The sequence below is a fragment of the Anser anser genome (assembly GCF_964211835.1).
Source record: "Anser anser genome assembly, chromosome: 6".
Lineage (NCBI taxonomy): Eukaryota > Metazoa > Chordata > Aves > Anseriformes > Anatidae > Anser > Anser anser.
In genome coordinates, this window is record NC_139726.1 from 1,205,958 (window position 1) to 1,232,597 (window position 26,640).

At 42.3% G+C, this 26,640-nt stretch overlaps 1 protein-coding gene across 1 annotated transcript in view; it reads left to right on the top strand.

The window, feature by feature from the left end:
- LOC310901687 (uncharacterized protein) overlaps positions 1-26,640 on the top strand; it is a 134,414-nt gene that overhangs the window by 94,927 nt on the left and 12,847 nt on the right. The window contains exon 6 of the mRNA XM_083841776.1: positions 612-731. The gene's annotated coding sequence lies outside the window, so the exon portion shown is untranslated. The remainder of the gene's footprint in view (positions 1-611; positions 732-26,640) is intronic.

Sequence of the window (26,640 nt, forward strand, 5' to 3'; positions counted from 1 at the left end):
ATGTACAAAAAAGTTGCTCTTTTTCTGTTGCATATCTTTGTATTTCTGCATGGATGTGTATGTTCCTATAAGTCACCACAACGTAAATACACATCTTTTGGCTATAAGACCAAACTGACGTCTTGATCATTAAAGATTGCATGACATTTTTATAGCAGCACAGGTGTTAACCTTTATGTCTTAACTCGGTGCAAATGTGGGTAATTACAGAGTAAGCGATCCCGCTGCTGGCTGAGCACTTGCCCGGCCCCGTGCAGCCATTGGGAGCCAGGTGGCCAACTTCAGCTGGGGGCAAACGAGGGTTTGCTCCAGTTTGGGATCAGCCTAAATTACAGGAGGCAATAATCTCCTATGAGGACAGCCCAGATCAGTAGGGATAAGGCACTCAGCAGTGCTGTGGAGAGGAGTGGAGCTGGTGCCTGTTATCGCAGCCATGTGCGTACCAGATCATCTTATCACCAGGCAAAGCAGATGAGATAATGCTGATTATCTTAAGTTTCCTGGTTATGTGCATAGTGTTTTTAACACCTTGCAGAGATGGAAAGGACCACGAAAGAATATATATATATATATATATGTGTGCATAATATCTTTTACCCTTTCTTATGCAGGTACTTTGCAGGAGCTTTAAATGCCATTGCTGGAGCACAAGATTCAGATGGCACGTGAAGGGAAGAGAGAAAAATTAGGAGGATCTTCATTTCAAGCCCATTGGAAGGAGTACAGTAGAGGTAAATTAATTGCCACAACATGGCTATCTGCCCTGGATGAAATGCTGTCGGGCTGTAACTTAGGGCATGTAAGCTTCTGGGGGAGCACTGTTAAGGGAATCCACGATAGCTCTTCTAGTTTGGAAGAAGGTCGGAGGATTGGGAAGTGCCACATGCACATCCCCATTTGCTCATGTAGCACTGCATTAATTGAAATGCAATTTAGAAAATTTGAAAGTACCATTTGATCAAGACCCTTTTCGCCACACAGGGTAACCTCCCCTGTGACAACACACTTGACTGCTGGCATTAGTGTAATAGTTTAGGCCAATTTTAATACGATTTAAGTGATGGAAGTGTGAGGTTCTGGGCATCACCCTGGCGAGGAGTAGCCTGACAAAGACGGTGAGGAGAAGCCATGCAGGCTCTGGAGTTAACAGCCTTTCCCTACAGCGTTTAAATTGAGATGTTTTTACCCTGTGTTTTCTTTCCCATATTTTATTTTATTCTTCTCTGATAGTTTCCTCATCCATGCAGTGATCAGCCCTGATATACGATAAGGATTTTCACTTGAAGGACTGTGCATCTTTAAAATGTCTTCCCTTTATTCTTCCTAGTTCTTACACATGTAATTTCCCCTTTAATTTGACATCATTTAACGGCACATTACACGTCAATGATGTGATCTGTGAATATTTACAATGTTCGTGTCATTTTTATTTTCTAATCCAATTTAAGTAGCTCTGCTTTTTATGACATCATGAATTCTTCAGTCTTTTTAGTCTTTTTGGAACTAATTATTCCATTAGTTCCTTTGAACTAGCTTAGTGTTGTCAGTCATTTTCTTCCCTTTTGATCATAAGACCTTTGCTGCCCTCCTTTGCATGTGCTGCCGGAGCCCGAGGAGTGTGTGACCACTGCTAATAACTGTGCCGGGCTCCTCGCCCCCTCCCCCAGCCAGGCTCTGCTGCTGAACCAAAATCCTATAGAAAGTCTTCGAATGTAGTTAACTAAGTAACTTTCAACTCATTTGGACTTTTATGTCTTCACGGTAAATGTCTTCACGCGGCACTTCAGGACGCGGGGCTCGGGCTGCAGAGGACACAGCTCCCAGCTCTTTGCCTTTTTGCTTGACATCTAGGAAGAGATGTAACAAAAAACAAAGCAAATGATTTTGAGTGTAAAAGGGAAAGAAAACACGAAATGAATTTCACTTGCTACCATATGGTCCAACTCATATATTGTGACTCATGGTTTGTGCTTATTTTTAATATCTGGGCTTGATACACGGTCGGAGGAAGGTAGGCTTAACTTGTTAAACAGCCCGGGCTGCCTTAACGCTTTGCAAATCCGCTTGGCTGTCAGCATCCAACGGAGGCTGAAATGTGCCATAAACAAACTCAGACCAGCAGAGATTCCCAGTCTGCCTGCAGGACCTGCATCTCCTCGGCTGCCTTGTTTACTGGGAATGTTTAACATTTCCTCTGTAATGCTAAAGAGCTCTGTTGTCTGTTGCTGCCCTCTGTAGTGATGTAGTAGAGACCACAAGACTTCTCTTGTGCAGCAATAATTCTGTTTATTAGCAATTGCAAATGCATTATAAAATTAACTGCAAATCTGTGTTTTTCTCATTCTTTGCTTCTGTGGCTTTTGCTTTTTTAGGATTACGCGATCTTCACAGAATTATCAGATTGACAGGCCTGCGTGTCTTTTTAATTTTTATTTCCATGCAATTAGTGTTTAGAATATGACAGGATAACGCTTTAGAATGTTTTAAGTATGCATCTTAAAACCCATAAAAAATCAAATAATTTTACACAGATCATAGAAACAGGAAAGGCATTCTTCTAGACTTCATAGCACAGCAACTGCTTTTCTAAAAGAAAAGGGCAAATTCACAGAAAATCCTATGCTCTGCTCATTGTGTCATCTCTTTGAAACTTTAGCTAGATAAAGCAACTTTTTTTTTTTTATACAGCTGGATGCAAAATGCGTAGTACTTGGGGAATAAAAAGCAAATATTGACATATGTCTGTTGTCTGGCCTCTTACATCGTTAAACAGATTTCTCCTCAGGACAGTGCTCACTGATAAGCATCAGCATTACATAGCAGCAGTAAGTGCAATGTAAACTCTGATTGCTGAGGAAAGAATGTTACCCGGCAGAGTAATTACCTGGCATCCCCATACTGCCCTAATTATTTTTTTTCTCTTGGTATAAAATTAAAATACATTACATTTGAAAACAGAATAGTTTATAAAACTTTCAGTAAAATTAGGCAATGTATTGTAAACAGAAATCCTCCTATTTTAGGTGATGGAAACAGAAATCTCTCCCTGTTGTTTTAGAGAAGTTTTCAAATAGTGCTGGGTTAGTGCTGGTTGTGGACTCTAATTTTTGTATAGTGGCAAATGTTTTCGTTTTCAAAAGGCAATCTGTAAGCTTGGCAAATGTTTTCGTTTTCAAAAGGCAATCTGTAAGCTGGCCCTAGCCATCTTCTGTGTGATACAACAGGCTTGACGTGATGGAATGATTAATTCTCAAAGTCTGAAGCACGTGGGACGTGACGTTTGGAACACGTGCACTTCGTTTTAGGCTGTGTTCAATGAAACGGTATTTTAATCTGGAGATCAGAATGACTCTTCAAAGACGATCACATATTTGCACCAGCCGTGCATTAAAGTTTTTAGGTGTCTGTGATGTCTGTCTGCTTGGAGTGTCTGAGAAGGTCCTGCAGTGGTTGTGGCTGGTGCAGTTGGAGTGGGGTTCACAGGAGGTGGTTCTCCATCCATCACAGTGGACAGTCTGGACTGACATCACCGAATGAAGGCAAGAAATGGCCTTTAAAGTAAAACTAGAATAGGGGAAAATTAACCTGCGAAATGTAGAGCATCTGTTTTTCTTCTGTGTTTTTATTTCCACAAATCTTAGGTTTCTGAAAGGTTAATTTTTCTCCTGTATCTGTTTTGAAATTTCCATCCTCCTCCGGTTCCCCCTTCTTTTCTCTGATCTGCTCTCACCCCTTCCTTCTCAATCTTATCTCTTTTGTTCCCCTTCTGCTCACACATAAGCTTTTCCTTTTATCTTCCTAAATAAATTCTCACAGTGTCAATAATGGCCACTATTTTTTCCCCTCAAACTTCAGCTTCTGGAGAAAAAGAACAACTTTTCCGGGTACTGGGCATTTAATTTAACATTTTTTCTAGTTCTAACTTTAAATGATATTTTTCAGACTTTCACAGAGGTTTATAAAATGGTAAAATAGTGCTGCTGCTGCTGCTCCTAATAGTAAGAAGGAAAAGCCCTCTTCCTGAATCCAGCCCAGTCCAATCTGAAACCTGAACAGGAGCCCCTGGACCCTGCCCAGACACCCAAAACAGGCCATACTAGCTCCATGCATTTCCATGCAATGTTTCTTTCAAGACTCATTAATTTAAGCTTTATTATCTTGGATTCAAACCTGTAAATATATAACAACTACCTAAAGAGTTCTCCTTGGCAGGGAACTGTGGACACTGATCAAGCAACTGCTGGAAGTTCTCTTTCCAGCTGCCAGTTGAGCTTCCCCTTATTTTTGTCTGTAGTACACCAGCAGCTAGAACATCTAAGCGTGCTCAGGATCTCCTTGTGGTAGGCAAACAGAATTTGTGTCCTCAAAAGTTCGTAATTAGGCAAGATATAAATTTTTTACCAAAACAATGTTCTTGCCAGACTAAAATTCAATTCTTGCTCTTAGAGTGGTGCTCAGCCAGGAGACCACGCAGTCTTACAACTGACTGTGATACATCCAATACTGCTCTCCCATAAACTGAAAGAAGCTATGGGTATTTAAATATGTAAGAGCAAGGCATCAAAAAATTGATCTTGACTATTATCTTCAATCTCCTGTATCATTATTTTAAAAATATTAAAAATGAAGGTCTGCATAGATCTGAAAGATAAAAATATTTTGAGAAGTAAATAGAATTAAAATCTAAAAAAATCCCACACAACCACAAAACAAACAGAAAACAATAAAGTCAGACAAATAACTTTCCATATTAAATAAGAAAAGGAAATAACAAAAGAAATGTAGTCTTTATAGCATAGCTAGGCATTAAATTTATATGCTAATAATTACGTATTTGTTAGAATGAATAGTTCAAATCAGTCTGAGCACGTAGAATGAAAAGCAGTAAAATGCATTGTGGAAAGGATTTTCTTTAATCCCACTTGCCTAGCCTATATGTATGTGTGTGTGTTTTTTCTCTCCTAGAAAGATCTCTAGGGAGGGACTGACACCCCCCACCAGGCAGAAGAGCTTCCTTTTCCTTTCAGGAGGCATCTTTTGAAATATTTCCTGTGTTTGGAAGTTTAAAGGAGAGCCACCAGATACTATTGAATTTGCTAATAAATATGGAGAACAGGGGGGATTTTTTTTCTCCACAAAATGATCTGCAATGGGAGCTAAAAAAACAACAGCCAAACCAGACTCAAAAAAAACTAACCCCAAATAAAAGACAGAACACCTTTTTTAAGCAAGTTACAAGTCAAACCCTTTATTGATGACACATTGCAAAAATAACCCCCCTTTGTTACTCTTTCGTGTGCAAACGGGAAGAAACGCATATTCTTCTTCTGAACTGAGGATATTTAGTTTGTAATCATTTAGGAGCAATGAAGTGGAACTCCATTAGGTCCATGGCTGTTCCGATGTAGCTGCACTGATGCTCAGCGTAGATGGTGCTCAGCGTAGAGGCAGGTTAAATGGAAAAAGAAATGACTGCAACTATCTTATAGAAAAGTCTATCTAGTGTAATTAACCCAGCTCTCGCATTTGTAATAATCACTATAATGGCCATAGGCAAAGCAGGCTGCTTAGTTAATTCTCTGTAAATTTTCCACGTGTTTACATTGTATGTTGAAAAAGTACCAACCAACCCGGTGTATCCAAGTGTTTCCAATGGGATGAAGGGAACTATTCCAACTTAGTTTGGAATAAGACATTTATAATTCAGGAAGTTATTTAATTCATATTCTTATGAAAACAGGATACCAGGCCATCCAGAGACAGTAAGACCTACGTGATTTCTGTTAACTTCATGGGAAAGCTTACATGCACAAAATTTCACTTATATAAATTTGGCATTGAAGCTATCTTTTTATATATATATATATATATCAAATATAAATAATCTCTAATATTAGAAATCAAATCCTCAGTCTCTACTGAGCTGCATTTAAATTATCTGAATATCGATTGTTTTGCTAGGAGAATTGCAATTCAGATTTTTCTGTTATTTTTTTTTATTTCTGTCTATATTTTGTTATTTATTGATTGAGCCCACTGGAAAAATTAGCTGTACTGTTATTTCCCTGTGGTTACCTGAGTTACTCACGGAAAGCAGGCTTTCCCTTGGCTGCCCGTGGCTGGCTGAGGAGCGAAGCTGGGCCAGAGCCAGGCGGCGTTGCCGTGTCTGTGCTCGGCACTGCGGTGCCCGGGGTCCCTGGGGACATGGGGTGGGTGGTGGAGTGGGGTCCTGGCCCCATTGCACCCAGGCGGTGGGAGCCCCCCAGGCTGGGGTGCTGGTGGGGCAGCCCCAGGGCACGGCCAGCCCCCTCGGCATGCTTCGGGCACGAGCCTGGTGTGCAGCAGTTTGGTTGCCGGTGGTAGAGGGCACGCGTTACCTTCTGCCCTAATTAGTAAGTCCCTTCTCACTCCGTCTGCGTGGAGGGCTCAGGGTAATAAACCAGTATCGGAAGTTTTGCATCCGATTCATTGCAGCTTTCCTCGGCTGCAAAATGCATCAAATAAACAGTTTCGACTCTCTCAGCCTCAGGAAACGCTTGAGTCTCAGAAAAGCATATAATTGAGTGTACCTGTGGTACAGGGCTGTGTCTAATCAGCCGTCTGTGTAGGTGGGTAGTGTCAAGTGCCATTCATCTGCTTCCCCTGAGATCTGTGGAAACAAGGAGGAGGGGTAGTGATAAGACAAAGATATATAACCATGTTGACCACTGAAGTACACGGTTAACAACTTAATTATCTGAGTTCAGCTATCAGTCAGAAACAAACCTGTACAATTTAGACATACTTTATAATTTGCTATAAAAATGGCATAATGATAAGGACAGTGTTGCTGGAATTAGAATCTGCATTAAGTGTGTTTAATTTAATTTTTCTAATTATATTTCTAATAGCTTAAATATGTGCACTGATAAAATGGTTAGCCACCTGCATTTAAATGCCACCTGATGCGTTTATTTTGGAACAGTAGAAGATTGATATAATTTGAGCTTCAGTTCCTCTGAAAATTCCTTTATTAATGGGTGTTAAATTATTCTTTGCGGCTGGGCTGCACATGAAGTTATAAAGCTGCTATCATTGCGGGAATCGCTCTGAAACGCTTTAAATCTGAAAACCTTCTTTTGTATTTTCTGAACTGTGGTCGGGGTCTGTTTAGTTAAGATCTAAAAGTTTCATTGTTTTTTCACAGTTCTTTGGTCTGCCTTTTCTGTGGGATACTTTCTTAATTAAAAAAGTTAAAAAGTTAAAATTTTTGCATAGTAGTATCTGGATTGAGTGTATTGACATATAAAGCATCTTCAAATGGTATGGATTTATCAAATTAATTTAATAGCCAAAAATACAACTGACTATATTGCAGTTTCAAGGAGATCTACCTGTTCTCATATGTTTGAGGTTTTCTAAATAATCCCTCATCAAGCTGAAATTGTACACTTTTGTCTAGATCTCTGTCAAAGTGAGTATTAAAAAAAAAAAAAAAAGATTGGAAAAAGTATTAAAAAACCACAGTTTTTTTCCTTTCATATGAGTAAATGGAAATTGACTCTTTGTTTAATTTTGTGTGGCCGATCCTGCGAGGGGATGTCTCCAGGCTGATTTGAAATGTGTAAGAAATTACAAATAAAATAATGATTAAAAAAGCCCACTATTTAAAAGTCAAAATAGCTTAATTTCACGAATTGTACACTGAAGTTATTTCTACGGGGCTATGAATAGAGCGTAAATCCATAAAATCAATTATATTAATTGTTTATTTGTACTTCGACAATACATTTATTTTTTTTTGAGGTTTGCTACCTAAAGATGAAGTTATTCTGTGATTGCAACCCAGGGAAAACAGGGTAGAGCAGGAGCCCTTCTGCTGGGGCAAATTAGACGCAGAGTCTGGGTGGATGGAGAATGTAGAGGATAAGAAGCTAGGCCAGGTGGAAAGCCTTTCTCGCTGCCTCTCGCTGTTCCACTCGGGCCTCACGGCCGCACAGCTCCTCTGCGCGCCGCCCCTGGTGCTCGCGGTGCTGCGAGGGTCCCCCCGCGCCTTGCGGAGCGGGCAGGGGGCTGCCGCAGCTCTGCTTTCCTGCAGGCCCGCTGCTCCCCTGCCGTGCTGCCCGTGGAGGCGGCACGTCGTGCTGGGTGCTGGTGGCGATGGAGCGGGCAGCGCGTGGTGCCCCGTGCTGAGGGAGGTGCTGCGGCCACGCAGCGAGGGGCCACGGCACGGCCCCCGGTCTGTCCTGCAAAGTTAAATGCATATTGCTGCTTTCCCCAGAGAACATCGCCGTCTGACACATCCTCAGTAACGTTTCACCCCTGCCTTGTGCTTTCGGGGACTGGCTCCGTCGGGCCTGCTGCCTGCTGGTGTGGTCCTGCCATGCCTCCGCCTTCCTCGTGCTCCCGTGCTTGCCCCGGTGTGGGGTTTTAAAAAAACATCCAAAGACCCTCTTATTTTGATTCGAGAGCCAATGCTGGAAAAAGTCAGTGTGCAAATCTTGTCTTAAGCACTTTAAACAAGAAGAACACTGATTTTTCAAAACAAAACGCAACGAAACTCCGGGCTCCGTCTAAGCCCCTTGAAGTCCATGGGATTCCTTTTATTGACTCCGCTGAGCGCTGGATAAGGCAGCAGACGCGAACGCCACACATACAGAGGGACCCCTACTACTTGGCATATGATTGTTTTCAATTTCATGGCCCTTTGATCTCGTATGGATTCCCTTAACATTTACCTTGATGTAAGAAATATTTTCAGTTGCTCGCACCAGAGGCATATTAATCCTTAAATATTTATACCTGGAGCAGGGGCGCGGGGACAAGCTCTGGGGCACGGTGGGACTGGGGCACAGCGGTGCCCGCGCTGTCGTGGCCATGCGTGGCCAGCCCCTGCTTGCTCTGCAGTAATTCGCCCCTTCGCCCACGGCTGTGTTCAGGTTTGCTGTTTTTCCCGTCTATCGACGTATTTTCTTTTCAGATCAATCCCATAGTTGGTTAAAATTGATAAACGCACTAACAAAATAATGCTTTTTTTCCCCCAGCACTTAGCCAATCTTAGCTATCACCGAAGCTCTTCCATAAAAGATCGTTTAGGAGCCAATCTTTTGAGTACGATGCCAGAATATAATTGGACATTATTATGCCCACACCTGTGTTTCCTGGGCTGCATGCAACACTCGCCAATGGCTCAGCATAAGAAGAAATACTCGGTTTAGATCATCTGGCAGAGAAGGACGATAAACCGTAACTGGTCTTTATTGTCTTTTTTGATGAATTCTAATGAAATGAATTAATCTCCATAGAAAAGTAGAAGTTTTTATAGCTGTAAACGTGTATCTGAAATGAGCTACAAATTTGCTGAGACTATTTTAGGGCAGGTGCTTTCTTGCACTGAGGGTTTTGTGTACAGCCCTGTTATTGTTCACTTATGTTCCACGCTTTTTTTTGGCAGCAACGCGCTCTGTTTGAAAGACTTTATTATACGACCCTTTATGCCCGTGTAATATGGCCAGCAGCGTATGTCCGAAGCACTTTTTAATGGAGCAGCTTTGAGCCATTGCCAAAATGTTGTTCCCTCCCGTGAGGTGCCGTTGCAGGCAGCACCAGGCTGGTGCCAGCCCCTGCCAGAGAGGGTGCTGGTGTTGGGTGAACACTGCCAGTTGGGGAAAAGCATGGACCGGGGGCAAAGCTTTGGGTTTATGAGGACACACGATGTTCCCGCTGCACGCTGCTGAGGCACGAGGCGCTTCCCCTGCTGCTGGCTGAACGCTGCCGGCCCCGCACTTCCGTGACAAACACTTTTATAATGCTTCATTACAGCACGCGACTGAGAGACAAGTGAGAGGTGTGAGTGCAAGAAAATGAAATCAGTATTTAATTACTAAATATTCTACATCTAAAATAAAAAAAAAAGCTTAAATAATTCAGTTTGATTTGGTCTAATTAGCCTGATTTCCTAGTATTTAGCCCTAATTATGTGATACATAAGCCCTAATTATGTGGTACGTATACAGTGTGCTCTCTAAAGTTAAAGATCAGAACGGATACTGACTTAAATGATAAAATATGTTAAATTATTAATTATAATTAATCTTACAAAATAGGCATAATTAGTTTAAGTACTTTAGATATTCTACTTAATAGCATTACGCATTATATGCAAGGTTTGAACATTTTACAAATACTGTCTGAAATGAAAAATGCCGGCAGGTTGTTGGGTTTAACCAAGCTCTCCCGGCAGGGGCTGGGCTGCCCGTCCCTGCCCCAAAGCGCCCGGCTCTCCCTGCCTCGGCTCTCCCTCGGGGCTGGGCTCTTCCCCTGGCAGTTTACCCCCATGGTGCCACATCGCTGACCTGCTGCATAACGTGCAGGCAGTGGGAGAGCTCCAAAGGGGTCAGATTTTGCAGGTGGTAAGATGTGCTTTTGCAACATTAGCCTCTTTGCTTGATAACCAGTAGAACTGCCCCTGATTTGAGGCTGGGAGATAAGGCGAAGCACCCTCGCTAGCAGGGCTGAACACAGCAGGAGCAGGTTTGCTCGAGGCCATTGCAGCTCCGGTCTTGCAGCTGCAGGGCAGCGCAGCCCCCAAGCAGCTCTGCTCACTGGCGGGGACCAGGCTTGCTCCTTCCAGCAGCTGCAAGAGCTGCAGTGAGATGCATTCAATCGGTGCAGGGAAAGATTGGTGAGATATTTACAGTTCTTCTACTTAAAACATGCTTTACAACTCATTTCTCTAATGTAACGTTGGCAAAATTAGGCTGAAATGGCTGTGAAAACTGCCTCTCACCAGATTTCTTTTATAGTTCTGTCTCCTGGTTAGGTCAGAAGCTTGTGAGGTCAGCTTTCCTTGGCCGTTGTGGTGAATATGCAGCAATGTGCAGTAGTGAAAAAAGAGTAGATTCCAAAATCCCTTGAAAAGGTGTTTTTCATTTCAAGATTTGTGGAGAAAAGGGGTAGGAAGACATTCAAGGATATTTTCATAAACTGATTCACCCAGTATTAAAACCTATGCCAATGATTTACAACAGTTTCACTGCGTTCCGGCACGAAGCCAAAGTATTAATGTACATAATGAAAGATAGTAATGAGTTCACCTTGAAAACAGTCACGTTATCAATACTACAAAGGCTCTCTATTTCTTATTTTTAAATTCCCTGCTGTAAAAAGTAGACCAAAATAAGCTTGAAAACATTGCTTGAAGATTTTCTTGTTGGGTTTTGATGACAGTTAGAGAATGAAAGCACACCATAATCCATTGCTACTTACATTCTTTTACGGCGAATTTTACAAATAGTTTTTTGCTTTTTTGCTTTATATGAGTACTTGTGTATGTGTTCCGGTACAATATGAAATGCATATGCATTGTATCAAAGTGCATGTGCACTGCAAAGTGTGTGTGCATGCACTAAATAATCATCCACAGCATCGTATCTTCATCTTGGGTGGGCAGGCAAAGTGGAACACAGACACAAGCCAGGCTTGTAATTGTGAAGATGTACTGTGAAATATAGGGGATTTGATTTGCCATACTTTTTTTTTTTTTCCTATATAACAGCAAACCACATAAAATCACAGTGAAGAAGACTTGAAGAGTGGAAACTAAGTATAGTAACGTTGTATGCGTATATGTTAGAAATCTCTTTAAATAGTTCAAACTATTTATACCGACGCAATGTTTGAGGAATTGGAAGTGCCAAGAGCATGAAACTGAGTGCGGAGAAGATAAAATGTAAGAGAAGTAACCTGGGGTGTGGTTTATAATTAATGTGGTCAAATATACCAGGCCAAGGAACAGCAGAGAGTGGCATGAGAACATCGTGGTGGTAATAGCCAAGCCTTCTGCAGGTGGGGTGCAGGTGGAAAGGGTCCCAGCAGGGGTTGGGAGCTGCAGGGCAGCCACCAGCCTGGCCCAGGGCAGCGAGACCTAGGGAGGGCCAGCTGCTGGGAAAACGTCTTCTGCACCTCCTGGGTTGCTAAAGCCATGCGACGTTGCTCATAGCAGGCTGGGCTCCTCCGGCTGCCTTAAATCGGCTGTTGAACATAACTACACCACGCCACGTGTGACTTACACCTGATTTTGTGTTTGCTGTTTCTCATGTCATTCCATGAAGGGCTGATCCTGGAAAGTTACATCACTAGGAGCCAGTAGGAAATTTGCCACGTGAAAGGCAATTTGGAGGAGTGGTACGGCCCGTGGCATCCCCGCAGGCTGCCGGCCAGCGTCTCATTTCGATTGGGGCTGTAGTTCCTGCCCTGCTCCATTAAAATACAGACAGTACGAGCTACGTTTCCAAGAAGTCAGCGTCATGTGCATTCCTTTAGCACCTGTCTTTTCAATGGGATTTAGACCCCTGACTTACTAATGCACTTTCATCCTGCATTATTTCCTGTGTGAGCCAAACCTTATTTTTCTGAAGATGACTTTTTTTCAGGGGGTTTCCCCGCCGTGTGGAGTCCTGCCTGAAGCCTGCTCGTGCCGAGGGGCAGCACCCGCTGCGCTGTGCCGGGGTGGTGGGGGGACAGCTCCGGGCACAGAGTGCCAGGCACCGTGGGCTCTCCTCACTTCTGCTCCATCTAACGAAGGAACCACTTGCAGATACAGTATTAAAGGTATCACATTTAAGGCAAAATGCTTCAAACGTGTGACTAGATGGTTAGTATTGCTTTGGACTCTTTGAAGGGGATTTCAAGAGACAGATAATTGGCTTCAGGTTTCCTCTGCCATGAAAAAAACTTTCAGAAGGAGGGGTCCAACCTACAGTTTTAGTTCAGTGAGATTTTTAAAATCTGTTTAATGACCATCTCTGCTCAAAATCCCTTCCAATATTTGCAACAGAGAGAGATGAATGTGTTCAGACTGGTGGGCTGGCCGTCCTCCCTTGGCTAATGCTAGCAAAGTGTTTTCCTTTAATTTTCTCTGGCTGTCTTTTAGTGTCTTTCAGTCTCTGAAGTCTCTGCTTCTTTCCAGCCATTACTTTTTATCCTTTTTTTTTTTTTTTTTTTTTTGTGGTGGTACTGGGGATTGTGAGATAGGTTGTGTGAGATGCAATGCAAGGATGCGGAGGAGACCCTGGGATGTACCTTGTAAGCGTGGGGCTGCAGGCAATCAGCAGATAAAAGGCCTCAAGGACAGCGGTGGGTGATGCTGGTCAGCAGCAAAGCCAGTGTTTGTGGTGTGGGCTTTGCAGCATTTCCTAACTTGAAGTGTTTGAAGTTCCTGAAGAGCAAAAACAAACAAAAAACAAACAAACAAACAAAACCAACAACAAAAATCAGATTTTCACCTGAGATACGGGTAGGTTTCTAGATTCTCAGGTTGAGGTCTGAGCTGTGCAAGTGAAGGATGGCAGAGATAACCACTAGTGCTGCGCTATTTTTTCAGAATCTTGTGTTTCAAAATGTATCTCACAACTTAAGTGGGTTCCCACTCATGCTGCTTTGTCAGACTTTTCCGTGCTTACAGCAGTACTCATTGGAATATATTTGACAAGCCAGTCAAACAGGACATGATTTTCAGAGAGATGGCTCCTGTCTGCAGAATCCAGGCAGCAGGAGATGGGACAAGTCTGAGAAGCAGTGACCAAGACCTTCGTCTGTCCAGAACAAAGTGGAAGGAGGAAGCTGTTGTGTGCTGAGTGGGGAAGGGTGAAGTGCTGCAAAGCAGGGTCAGGTTGTGAGACCCTTGGCTTGGGATGCTTTGGCCCAGAAAAGATGGTCTTGTTCATGAGATTTGACTCCCCTTGTGTGGATCTCTCTTGTGTGATCCACCTCGATGTGGTGCCCAGGCCATCTGGTGCCTTAGCAGGTCACCAAATCCAACATATTCCCATATGGTATCCTTCTGGGGGCTGCCTTCTCAGACCCACGCAAACCGTTAGCCCCTTCTCCTTCGATTTCGCCAGCATCCTCCTATTTCTGCTCCACGCCGCGTTCGCTGTCTTCTCACCCCGTAGCAATTTATGCATTTGAATAATGGAAGGGACACCTTAAATTATGTTGTCTGCAGATATTACTGGGGAGCAGAGGATTTGCCATGCTGGATCAGAGTGCTGGTCCATCTCGCGGGGCTTCTGCCCTGCAGCAGCTGCCGGTGACCGGGGTGGGGGCCTCGCCTCGCTCCCCACCGCCGCGCCCCACCTGCGCCTCCGGAGCCGTCGCGCTGCACGGGGGATCTGTTCCAAACGCATGCAGAGAGCACCCCAGGCCCTTAAGCAGGGTACCTATACCTTCCTTATGGCCTATTTATCGACACAAAATATCTTTTCTGCCTTAATCGAGCTCAGATTAGGATTTTCAGATCATCAGATGTTGATTATTTGCAAAGAGTTTCTTATGACCTTCCCTTTTTTCCCCATGTATACATTAATTTAATCGTTTGTTTTAACTAAGCCTGATTTTTCAGGTCATCCTTTTACAGCATGAACCATGTTTTCAAGTAGATATGAAGTAAACGTGACAAAGTGATATGGTCCTTTAAATCTGCCTGAATTTTACTGGGAATACTGGTGAGTGAGCCTGCAAAGGCTGAGAGGTCTGAATGTTTCTGCACACTTGGGTGCACAAAAGGGCTTATTGCAATGTTACACTTTAGATCTTTTCTGAATTTTCTCATTGCTATTTTGGTCTCTTTTCATCACCCTTTGCATAACTAAGTCTTTCTCTCCTCTGTCAAACCCATCTCTCCTTACACGTCAGCCCCTCCCAGCGCAGACTGGTCCAACACCGACACGGAGCCCCGCTCGTAGCTGGCTGAGATCGTGGCCCATCGCTTCTGTTCTCTGCCCGTGCAACAAAAGGCAGGCAGAGTATACCTTGCTGAGCCAGGTGTGGGTATGAAGTAGTGTAGAAGTGTAGCTTTTTCCTTGAAATAAAAAAAAGGATTTGCTGAAGGCTGGCAAGTGATCAGGGGGTTTCCTTACCAGGGTTGGGATGGGCAGGGGCTCCCGTGGCTGGTGCTGGGTCTCTCTTTGTTTTCCCTGGAAGCAGATGGCACCATGCAGAGGGAATCAGTATGGCACAGAGCGTGGGACTCTGGCTAAGACTATGTGTAAACACGAGCATAAGCTGTGCTTCACTGGCGCATTAATCCATGAAGATATTGAAGTTGTTACCTGCGGCACGTCTCCCAGCACACCACAGAGGTCTAACTGCAAACTGGTCGCTCTCTACTCTGCAGGGCTGGTGCAAAGTTTCTCAGCCAGTGGTTGCCTACAGCAGGGATTGAGCTTGGCTCACTTGGCTTTGTGCTGGGGCTTGTGCTGCCATTGCTGCAGGGAGCAAACATCCCTCTCAGCATGGTGTGTTCTCAGGACACAGTGGGGGATAAGGGAGCGAGAGCCTGTCCCTGACCCGTTGCCTCCTATGCTCGCGTGGGTCTCCGTGTCTGTGTGGGGTCCAGGGCAGCTGCCCGCTGGGGATGTGCTCTGAAGAGGTCTGGAGCATCTGCGAAATTTTTTTCTCTAGAAAAAATATGCTAGACCATTTTTTGACATAGGGTGGCATAACATATACAGAGCTGCAGAGGTACAAGTGCGTGCAAGCATTAAGTGAGGGCACTAACACTAAGGGATTCACATAGATTCAAAATGATAGATCCCATCCACTCTTGTCTGTCCACCTTGCCATTTACATACATTTGTTATTTTCTTCTATCTGCAGCAGATGCAAGACAATATGAGATGAGCAGAAATATGAACTACGTTAGATGTTGCATGTGGTCGCCCTGCTCTACTCCAGTAAAGCCGGTTACCATTCCAGCAGGATCAAGGTGACTATATACAGTAAAAATATGACTTGAGATTTACAGGAGAAACAGCATAAGCCAGTGTTTATACTGCTTTCTTATCACAGACAGCTTCAGGAGCCTTTGGCTGCAATTTTAAGGGATTATCAAGGAGGAATTGTATGAAAATGGGGACTGCGTGCCAAAGTTCATGGCTCGTCATCAGTGTCCAGACTAGAAACCCCCAAACTGCAGGTGGGGCCAGCTTTGGGTTGTCTGCGAGCTGATCTTGGTGTCGCGGTGCATTCCTCAATGGCAGAGACACGTTCACTAATTAGAGTTACAATGGAATTTTGTTTAACAATTTTGTGTTTCCAGTCTCTGACTCTTATTTATTTAAGGGAAATTCTCTCTCTCCTTGACAACTGCATGTGATTATTCAAATCCATCTAAAACTTAGGTGAATAAATATTAGTTAGAGTGGTTATTCCACAAATCAGATGTAAAACCAAGCATCTGACCTAATGCCAGATTTAAAAATAGCTGGGCTTGAAGCAGGAGGCATGGCAACCAGAAGTTTAGGTCTGTTTTAAAAGACAGAAGTAAATGCTGCTGACCTGCACTTCCAGCATAGTGGAGCGCATCGTTCTACCAGCACTGAACAGGACAGACTTATTTTCATAAATATTTTTCATGCCACTCTGGTAGCCGTGGGTAGTAGCATGTGATCGGCTCTTTGTTCTCACCCAGTGGGCGGCAGGTTCCCATCTTCCATGTGTTTAGGTACTCTTTAATCTATTGTTTGTTTTATGAAATGGCTGAATACAACAAAGATTTTTTGTTTTATTGAAACTGCATGAGAAAAATTATTTAAACTAACACACAAAGGAATTTATAAATCTTAGTTTAATTTTTTTATTCTGCATTACAATACAGAAAAAAAATCTGTCCTTCTGTCTGACTAATGTTAGTTTGATGATTATACTAATATTAACTGCTTTACTTGAGTAAGCAAAGAAAAAGTAAAATACCGGTCAGACCAGCTGCTAATTCACAGAGTGTTGTACTATGGTTATTAAAAATACCCAAAAGATGTACCTTTGTGGTTCAGTCTTTTGAATTAGAAGCAGAATATTAATTTAGGCCTGAAGCATGATTAAACATTGTAAGGCCCCTTAAGAATTTTCACCAAATTTTCTTGGATTTCTCTTTATTGGGTCTTCCTCGACTGTGTTTAGCTCTGTAATTGCTTTGCTCCTTTGTTGATAGGTTAAAGCACAATGTGATTTTCTCCATGTCGTAATATTTAAGAGGACGGTTCAATGTTCCGCATGTATGATGCGCAGCTGAGGCACACGGAGACATGATGGGGGGAGTGGGCTCTCACTGCTTCCCTTTTTCCCCTTCCCTTTCTCTTGTTCTCATCACTTGTGAAACCGTGCAGAAGGAAGTCACAAGATCTGTCTGTGTGGGTGGGCAACAGCCCAGAAAACACAACAAACATCTGTATAAAAGAGAAAAGGACCAGAACCCGCACCAGCGCTTGGTGCTGAGGGAACAAAATCCACTCCCAAAGGCATTTCAGTGCTTCTGCAGTGAGCCCTGGCACAGCCTGAACCCCGGGCCCTTTGCTGGGGGCTGCGGGGCTGCAGGCGCTCCTCCGCACTGACCTCCATGCTCAGCACCTTTAAATCTAAGGTGCTGAATGATAATGAATGGTAATAATGCCAAAGTTCATTTGTACTTTTTTTTTTTTTTTTCCTCCCCCAAAAAAGATGTGTTTGGAGGTTTACTGAAAATTTAGGAGGAATTTTCTGGAGCAGAGTTGCAGGAAATTCCAGTCACAGATAAGAAAAGAGGTAAAGAGTCCAACTCCTTCCCTACTCTCTCCTCTTTCAGGGAATAAATTCAAAACATTTCATTTTTTCAATTTTCTTTTTGTGAATCAAGAGTTAAAATGTAATTGTTAAAATCCATTACTTGAAGAGAAGAGAAGGGAAGGGAAGAGAAGAGAAGAGCACAAATTCAGAGCCCAAGTTCATCGATTTGGCATGAAGGATTTTAAAAAGATTCCAGGGCATGAACTGGATGTCACGAGTAGAACAAAACCAACTAATCCGGGGGCTGGTGCTGAGGTGGGTAAGCCTCCCTGCTGCAGTGGGAGAAGCAGCCTCAGGATTGCTTATGAGATTGCAAGGAAAGGGAGCTTCCTCTGAGGGTGAGCTACGCGCTGTTTCAAGCTGGGAAGAGATGGAAGAGAAATGAAGTGGCAAGAGCTGAGGCTGGTGGTGCTGGTCACAAAGCATATGAGTGATGTCAGGAGAAACATTGTGGCCTTGTGCACTTCAGGATTTCAGGTGAAAGTCTGGCTAGAAATTATTTCACAAAGTGCATGTGTGAAATGGGCTACAGATTTTTCTTAAGAGAAAAAGCATAATCCTAAAAGGGTGAGGTATGATAGTTTAAAATTTTGATGAGATTTTGAATGTCTGTATTCTCTTAGCGTTACGGTGGAGGCCTCATTAACAATAATGACAGAAATGCGTGTGTATCACTTTGTGATCCAGGATTGGTTTGAAAATCCTAATATTTGGCTGTGTTTAGATAATTTTTATATAGCACCTCTAAAACTCTAGTATGTCAGCAAAGCTGTCAACATAGTTTTGAAGTACCATTAAATAGAGATATTCAGACATTCTGATATCATTACTCATGAAGGTAATAATCATCTTCTGCATGCATTGATAAAGATCTCCATCTCCTCACAGTTCTTAAAGAGCAACACTATTTGCTAAAAATACCAGAACTTCCATTTTACACAGTGCAAAATTAGAGAGATCTAATAAAAAGGACAGTGCTACATCTGAGAGGTGCCCCAAAGCCACCTTCAAGAGAAGTGTGGTTACAACAGTTAGCAAAAATCTGAGATACATTTTATGTATATGCTCAGCCTCCCTTGGCAGGGGGGTTGGACAAGAGATCCCTTCCAACCTTAATCATTCTGTGATTCTGTGATCTCCAGTGAAAGCTGGTAAGAACAGCAGATCTAAGCTGAAAGGAAAGTAATGTTGAATATTGAGGGATTACTTTGATCAGTGTAGAGAACGAGCTAGCAATTCATTAGCAAATAATGATTTATGAAGATAGCAATCACCCAAAAAATGTATCTTGAGGCACAGCATCCAATAATCCTGTATTTAAGTGCTTTAGGAGGGAGGGGGGAAAGAAAGAGGAGATTATTAATTATTAGTAAAAGAAACTTATAATCAAAAGAAATTTGACGTGAGTCAGGATACTGAAGTTTCCAACCAGGTAACGGGTTCTGCGCGGAGCAGCGTCTCGTTGCAGTAAGTGCTATGGTGGTGTCTCAGAGCATCAAGGTAAAAGGTCATTGAAGCTCAAAGCATAAATTGTCTAAACCATTAGTCAGAGCTTCTGTAACTTCTTCTGGAAGGGCAAGAGGAGCAGGTATGATCTATGAACCTGGAGCATGGTCAGAAAAAAGAACTGGGTGCCGTTTGTGATTGCTGTCCTGCAATGAAATTAACTTAGTTCTTTACAGTGAAATTAACTTTCTTCTTTAGTTGGAAGCAAAAACCTGAATTTTAGTGTAAGCGTAGGAGGTGGGCTCAAATCATTTTAAAAAGTGATTGTAATTTCTGAAATACAAAAAAAAAAGAAAAAAGAAAAAAGACAGGAAACCCCAAAAATATGTTGTCCTGGTCTATCTAGCACAGACCAACTAGTGCATTAATTAGTAATTACAGTAGTGCAGACACTTGATTTTCTGATCCAACAGTGAAATTAAAATCCTGCAGCTCCTAGAATATACTGGCTGTTAGCTGGGATTTGAGATCAGTTTCCTTTCAAACTTTATCTGGCTATGATTCTTGCATGTTTTGAGTCACAGTTAAGTCATGCAATACAAAAACCAACAAAACCAACCAAACAAAAACACAACCAAATCTTTTATAATCATGCTAATATATTCTTAGTATGTTCAAATCAAGTGAGCAATTTTATAACTATTTCTAAGTTTCCTAAGACTTGGCAAGTTGTTTGTTTAAAGTGTAATGAATTGCATTTTTTTATTTAGTGCAATACATGTAAATGTGTACCTCCGGCATAACACTTGATTAGCTCATTTAACTGCGTTAGCTTGTTCTCCCGAGGGCTGTCCTGCTACTCTGGAAGTGTTTCCTGAAAGCACAGATCTTCACATTCACTAGATGAGAAACCTTTGAAATACACTCACAGATTCATTTTGCATGAAGAATCCACATTTAGGAAATAACAGTTTCAAAATTTCCAGAATAAAATATATATCAGTTTTGTACATTGCTGGTATTAATATATTTCCCTTTTAGTAAATGCACACGAAATGTATACTCATAAGCTATGCAGGCAGTCCCCATATACACTATTCTAACATTTTAAAAAGTCAAAATAACAAATTGTGCATTGGGTTAGATAATCCCTTCCAATAACACACAGATTTTATCTTCACAAAGAATTTCTGTGATTTGAAGAATTTTCTTTCTCTCTATTGTGCATATATTAATTTGTCATTATAGGAAGGAAACATTTTGCTCCCATCGATAGCTTACATACAACTTTACTTTAGAGCAATCATGCCTTAAATAAACTCAAACTAGTTGAAATAAAAACAGAAAATGATGCTTTGAAGTTCTCAGTATGGTTTGAACCCAGCATTTTTGTAGAAAATTTAAAATACGAATTTTACATTGCCACATCACTGGAAATCAACTCTCGCCAGCTTTGCCAGTGTTGCTCCTTCCGCTCCCTTTGCTGGCTGCTCCGCTGGAGGCAGCAGGGATCGAGCCCTCCGTTCCCAAGCCAGGTGCGGCCGTGGAGCAGTGGTGAGGCCGTGGTGCAGACGGCTGTTGACACAAAAAAACACGATGTGAAAATAATCCTGGTGTGCTAAGGCACATGTGGCAGAAATGAATGGATCGTGTCATCCTCCACTCTCATTCATTTTTTAATTCTAACCACATATGCCTCGTTTGTATGTTCTGTACAGTTGCTGTGCATTTCATTCATGAATAAGAGTTTACTTGAAACTATAAGTTTTCCCGAGCAAGCAGAGAACAGAAAAATGCACCAAGTGGAAACCCACAGCGAGTCATGTACTCGCTCAGGAAGACAAATCGTTTTCCGTTTCTTCGTGTGATTTTTTCACTGCTGCATGTGTAATTCTGACTAGTGCTGGTTAATCAGGCCTGTGTTAACTAGGTAATATATCCAGTGACTCCTGTCACATTTCGGGTAAGGTTTCAGCGTTTTGCAGGAGGTGTTGCTGCCATGGGAGATGCTTGCTTCTCCATTATTGGAGATGCTAACGCATTAATGACGAATGTTATGAATAACAATGCCGCTCGTATGGACTCGCTCTGGAAACTCACTATCATCCTCTTCTTTATACATTATCATTTTTCCATATGGGAAGTGGAAAATCATTTTGAGTGTGTAGAAGCAGATAAGTATGCCGGTCCTAGGCATTTTCCTGAGCTTGTTTACCGAACGCTTGGGCTCAAATCGCTAGATCTAATTGACTGGTAACAGTGTGCAGCATCAGTATGATTATTTTTGGAGTTATCTGCGCCGGGGCTGCCGCGGCGAGGAGCGGGTGCTATAGATGGATGGTGACGTCTCTGCCAGTTCAATTACGGCCGGCACCGGGCTTAGCGTGCGTGGCTGCTGCTGCACCCAGTCCATCCCCAGCACCCTGGGGAGAGGAGCGGGGCCGCACCATGGTCCCCCTGGGGGCGACTTCCCGAGAGTGGGCACAACCCAGGGAAACCCAGGATCTTGGGTTGTGTCACAGAGGTGGGGATAAAGAAGTTAAAAAAAAAAAAAAAAAAAAGAAAAGCCCCTGAAAAGCATATAACTGATTCTGTTTTCTTTATTTTTTTTGGCTGACACTGCCCTGGTGACAACACCTATGGGATGCTTTGGGGCAATCTAAGCTCATAGAAACATATAAAGCCTTGTCAAATTCTAGGCACCCCCTGTTTCTTGTCTTTCAAAGCAGTTTTACTTTTTAGTGCGGAAAAAGTGGAGAACTGTGACCTATTGTACCACCTATAAATGAAAAGTAGGTACTAAATATTTTATTTTTCCCCACTGGTCTATTTATTCTTCTGCCTTGCTTTTCAATCTTCATGTAAAGTTTGTGAATGTGCGTGTGTACTTTCTCTCCATGAACGCGTACAGTATCTGTAACCATGGGCTGGATTTAATAATTCAAAGTAATAAGAAACCTTGCCAGTATGGAAATGGGCTTGTCATTGGCTGTATCTGCTAGCTAGATAGCATGAAAAAATCTCATTTTTGGAAAAATAATCAAAGATTATCAGCTGCACCCAGGAATTTTTGGAGTCTCACAGAGAATAGTTACCTTCTCTGCCCACATGCGTTGAAACTTCCCCATCAACACACAAATATAATGCTTATATTAAACATATATCTGAATATTTTTGTTATAATCCTGTTACTTATCTAACTTTTTTTTTTTCTTTTTCCCCCCAAGATTCTGGCAAAAGATTGAGGCATTTGAAACCAATGCTGTAGTATAAAGTGTAGGGTAAAAGGGAGAAGCCCCAGAGCATTCACGTGTGGCGCTGGTGTGATGCTGTGCTGTGCTGGGCCACCAGCCGTCGTGGGGCGGAATCCCAGAGCAAGTGTCTCCGCGGGGACATCTCGCCCTGCCAGGAGCTTCCCCACGCACGGCGGGAGCCTGCCCGTAGCTGCCACCACCTGCCCGTGTTCCCCCGGCTTCGGAGATCACCTGGGTGCTCGCCTCCGCTTTTTGTCAGGTAGAAGTGTGTTTAAGCACACGCTCGATGTTGAACACATCCAAGTGCTTTGTTAAGGTGTGAGCTGCTGGCCAGGCTCGGTGAAAGAAATACCGCTCATCTACAGCGTTAGCTTCGGTCTTTCATCTCTTGCTCTCTTTGTGATGTACAAGAATATATTTTTAATTTTACTACCAGAATGAAGTAGAATTCTAGGAATATCACTGAAATTACAGGACAGAGACACATCAAATAAATATGCGTATATATGTGTACTATAGGCACTAGATGCAGATCCCTGCACTTCACAAAGAAAAAAAAAAAAAGATATCCTTAGCAGAGAGTAATGCACTTCATTTTGAAATACTGTGGCCATGATATTTTGGAGAAAAAAAATAAAACAGTTAAAAAATTCTGAATCTAATTAAGGTACTCAAAATCTAGTCTCTTTGACCTTTGTAATCCCTTCATAAATATATATATATATAATTTTTTTTTGGACCTCTTATATAAATATAGATATAGAGCATCGTGATTGGAATTCCCAGGGGAGATTTTTGTGGAACTTCAGAGCAAATGTGGCTGACACTTGTTCTTTGTTGCCCTTGGGCTACTGTTTTGATCACTGACTGAATGGATTTATTCTTGTCAGCAGAATGAATTTTTCACTCTTGTCGTAAGTAAATTTTACAATCCTTTCTCATGTGTAAATGAAGTACAAGTATATTCAGGTGCTCTCTGTTTCAACCAACTTTGGAAATGTAAAGAAAAGAGTGCCAGTGTATAGAAGAGATGAGAGCTGAAATCTGAAACCCTCTTTTATTAAGCAATTCCAGGAAGCGCACTGCAATTCAGAGGCCTGATTTGTTTTTAGCGTGGATAGTAGGCACATGAAACACGAAAAGCAATGGTGAAATAATTGGTACAAAGATGGAGAAGCTTAATTTTGATGAAGCAATTAGTAGTTGTTTCCTGATTGCTCTTACTACTGTGAAGAGGAGGTGAAGAAGATCGTGTCACCTCTTTCAATTCTGAACCGCTTCATAGCTCTCAAGACCTTTTGCCCTGGTATTGGACACCAGTGAAAGTTGCTTTGAATTTTTTTAGAAAGTGTATTGCAACCATGGATTCTCAAGAAGGTTAAACATAAATTAGTCATAAAGCTAACAAAAGAGAGAGGAGAAGATGAATCTATACAATTTCCATCCAAATTTCTGTTTTCAAACTGTTAGTGTTTAATTAGGAAAAAAAAAAAAAAGAAAAGAAACCCAACAAAACAAAAACCAAGAATAGATAAATTCTTTTGCTTCTTAAAATAATAATAATAATAAAAAACCTTTTGGAAAACTTTGCCATTTATACCCTCAAACATTAATGTGCAACGAGCTATGTAATGCTGCAGATCTGAGCAGTGTTTAAGACAACAAAGTGCTATTTGATAGTCTAGCCTTTCTGTGGAACAGCTCTTCTTCCTGCCTTTGATGTGTGGATGGTTTATTTAATCAATTATTAATCAAAGTTATAGCATTCTTCTTATATATTTAGGTAAAAACTAAAAGATGCCTTTTCTCGCTTTCTTGTTTAAATAAAAGTTTAAATAGAATGCGGAAATACTCGCTTTTGAAAAAAAAACACACATATTGGAGAGCTTCCAGTTTGGCGCGTTTGAGCAGTATATTGTGTGTTTAGGAAAAAGGAGGAAAAAAATACACATTTCTGAGCTCCGTAGCTTAGCCAAAGCCACCAGAGCAGTTCAGCTAACCTGCCTTTATATAACAAAAAGCAGTACAAATAATTTGATTAGTGTTTTCCTTGCACAGGTGCTGAACCTGACACGGAGCCGGCGCTGCGGAGCGGGGTGGGCAGCCGGACACTGTGCATGGAGCATCTTGAGCAGTTGGTAACATTTGGCAGCTTAACATAGAAAAAATGACTGCTAGGGAAATCTCAACTGCCGCTAATTAGCAGCAATGAACTGTGGGTAAGGACAGTACATTTTAATGTGAGAAGAATTTTACAATAACCACCACACTGAAAGAAATAGAACGAAATGCTCCCTAGCTGACCCTTGTGGCAATCTAAGCTGCATATTGCAATAATCCTGTAAATTACTATGCTTTTTTATACAGTAACTTGGAGTTAATTAGTAATTTAACATTCCTCTACGCTATTAAATGTCTTTCTTGCATTATATTATGTTGTTTCATGGTCTTACCTTAACACTAATGGGGTTTAGTTATATTTTCTCAAAACAGTAACAGTAAAATAAAACCGAGCTGGAAAATTAATTAGCTCCCTTTTACCTCTGATTTACCTGTCGGTAACAATTACGCGGCCGTGCCAGGCGGCGCAGGGCCGCGTGGACGCCTTGGGGGCACGGCGGGGCGGGGGGAGGCAGGGGTGTAGATGGGGGACTGGGGGGCTTGGGGTGCTCGGGGCTGGGCAGGAGGTGACCCCGCAGCTGCCGTGGGTGCCTGGGGTGCCCCGGGGGTGCCGGAGGTGGCCGGTGCCGGAGCAGCAGGGAGGTGTCCCCGGGGTGCGCCTGCTCGGCGAGGCCGGAGCCCCGTGCCATTTCTTCCCTCTCCTGCCTCTTCCTCACGGCTGCAGAGATGCGCGGGCTAATTAGAGTAACCAGCTACGGCGGAGCATGCGATCTGCGGGAAAGTTTCGGATGTAATTATGTGGGGCATCAGGTGAAGGAGTCTCTTCTAGATTAATCCAGCGCAAATTAAAAGTTGGAGTGCTTTTTTCTCTCCCTTCTTGCTCAACAGTCATCTTTTCAGCGGCAATATTTGCTTCACTTTAAAGCCATCGGCGCATTCGGGGTGATTAAACCAGGTTTCTTGCTGGCTGTTTACAGAACCCAAGCGCTGGAAGCGAGGGGAGGCGGAGGGGGTGTCTTCGCCTCACCTCCAGGGATCAATGCGGGCGCCACAATGGAACAATTTGGTGGAAGCGGCTCCGCCAGGAAGGGAGAGCAAAAGGCGTGCTCGGGAAGGGCTGAATTCAACACAAAACGCTTCCAGAAGACTTTGTCTCTAGGGGCTCCTGCTAAAAGCAGAGCCGCTACCATTTAAAACCCCATTCTTTGCAGCTGGATTTGAGCAGCCATAAAAAATTCATCCGTGCTTTAAGAGATTTCTGCTTTTCTGTCCTCTCCATTGTTAGACAAATTGAAGTGTGCACTCTGAAGGAGTGTGGCAGTGAACTGAGAATTTATTTACTCATTCGATTCTAATATTGAGAGAATCTGCTCTCCCCGTTCAAAGGGTAGAGCAACAATGCGAGTGACATCGGGTCAGCGGCACTTCACAGCTACCTGTGAGATAGAATTGTTCTCCTGGCAGATAGGAAGTGACTGAAACCTCTTTTTCTCATCAATGTCTATTATGATTGATGGCTCTATGGTCACACTGAATATGCCCTTTTTAAATAATTCACAATGTCATCATCATAGTACTAGTTTATAACTAGCCTGTTATTTTTACCTTTGTTCATTCACTAACAGGAGATTCGATAAATTAAGCACTATGGATTTTGGTAGCATTAGAACTGATTGAAGCCTTCCTTTTTCTTTCTGTTGTCTTTTTTTTTCGTCCTTTTTTTTTTTTCCTTTCTTTTTAAGGCAAAGTCTTCTTGCACACAGTAGCAAAGATTTTTAAAAAGCCGCAACCTTCAGCTATGATAATTCCTTAAAAACAACTAACTAAATCGATATATTCTTGTTGATGACATTAATTAAAATAAACAAACTAACGAAATAAAGGAGCTGCCATAACTTAGCTTGGATTCCAGTTCATCTATCATTCAGGATGCAACAAGAATATGTTCTAGACATCACAAACGAACATTGTGAGTTCAGGATGAGAACTGGTCATTAACTGATGTTGAATATTATTCTTTGAGTGCACTGGAAATAGTACAAATAGAAGGTGCTCAGTTTGGACAGCAGAATGATTTTATTCTAATAATGTGTCTAATCAGTGCCTAATGGATAAAATATTTAATAGTGTATCTTGCAAATCAGGTTTTATTTGTTTGACTTGGAAATTGGGGCTTAGTGAGTTGTGTTAGAGGGTAGTTGAGTATTTATCGTCTCACTGTTAACTTTAGAAATGC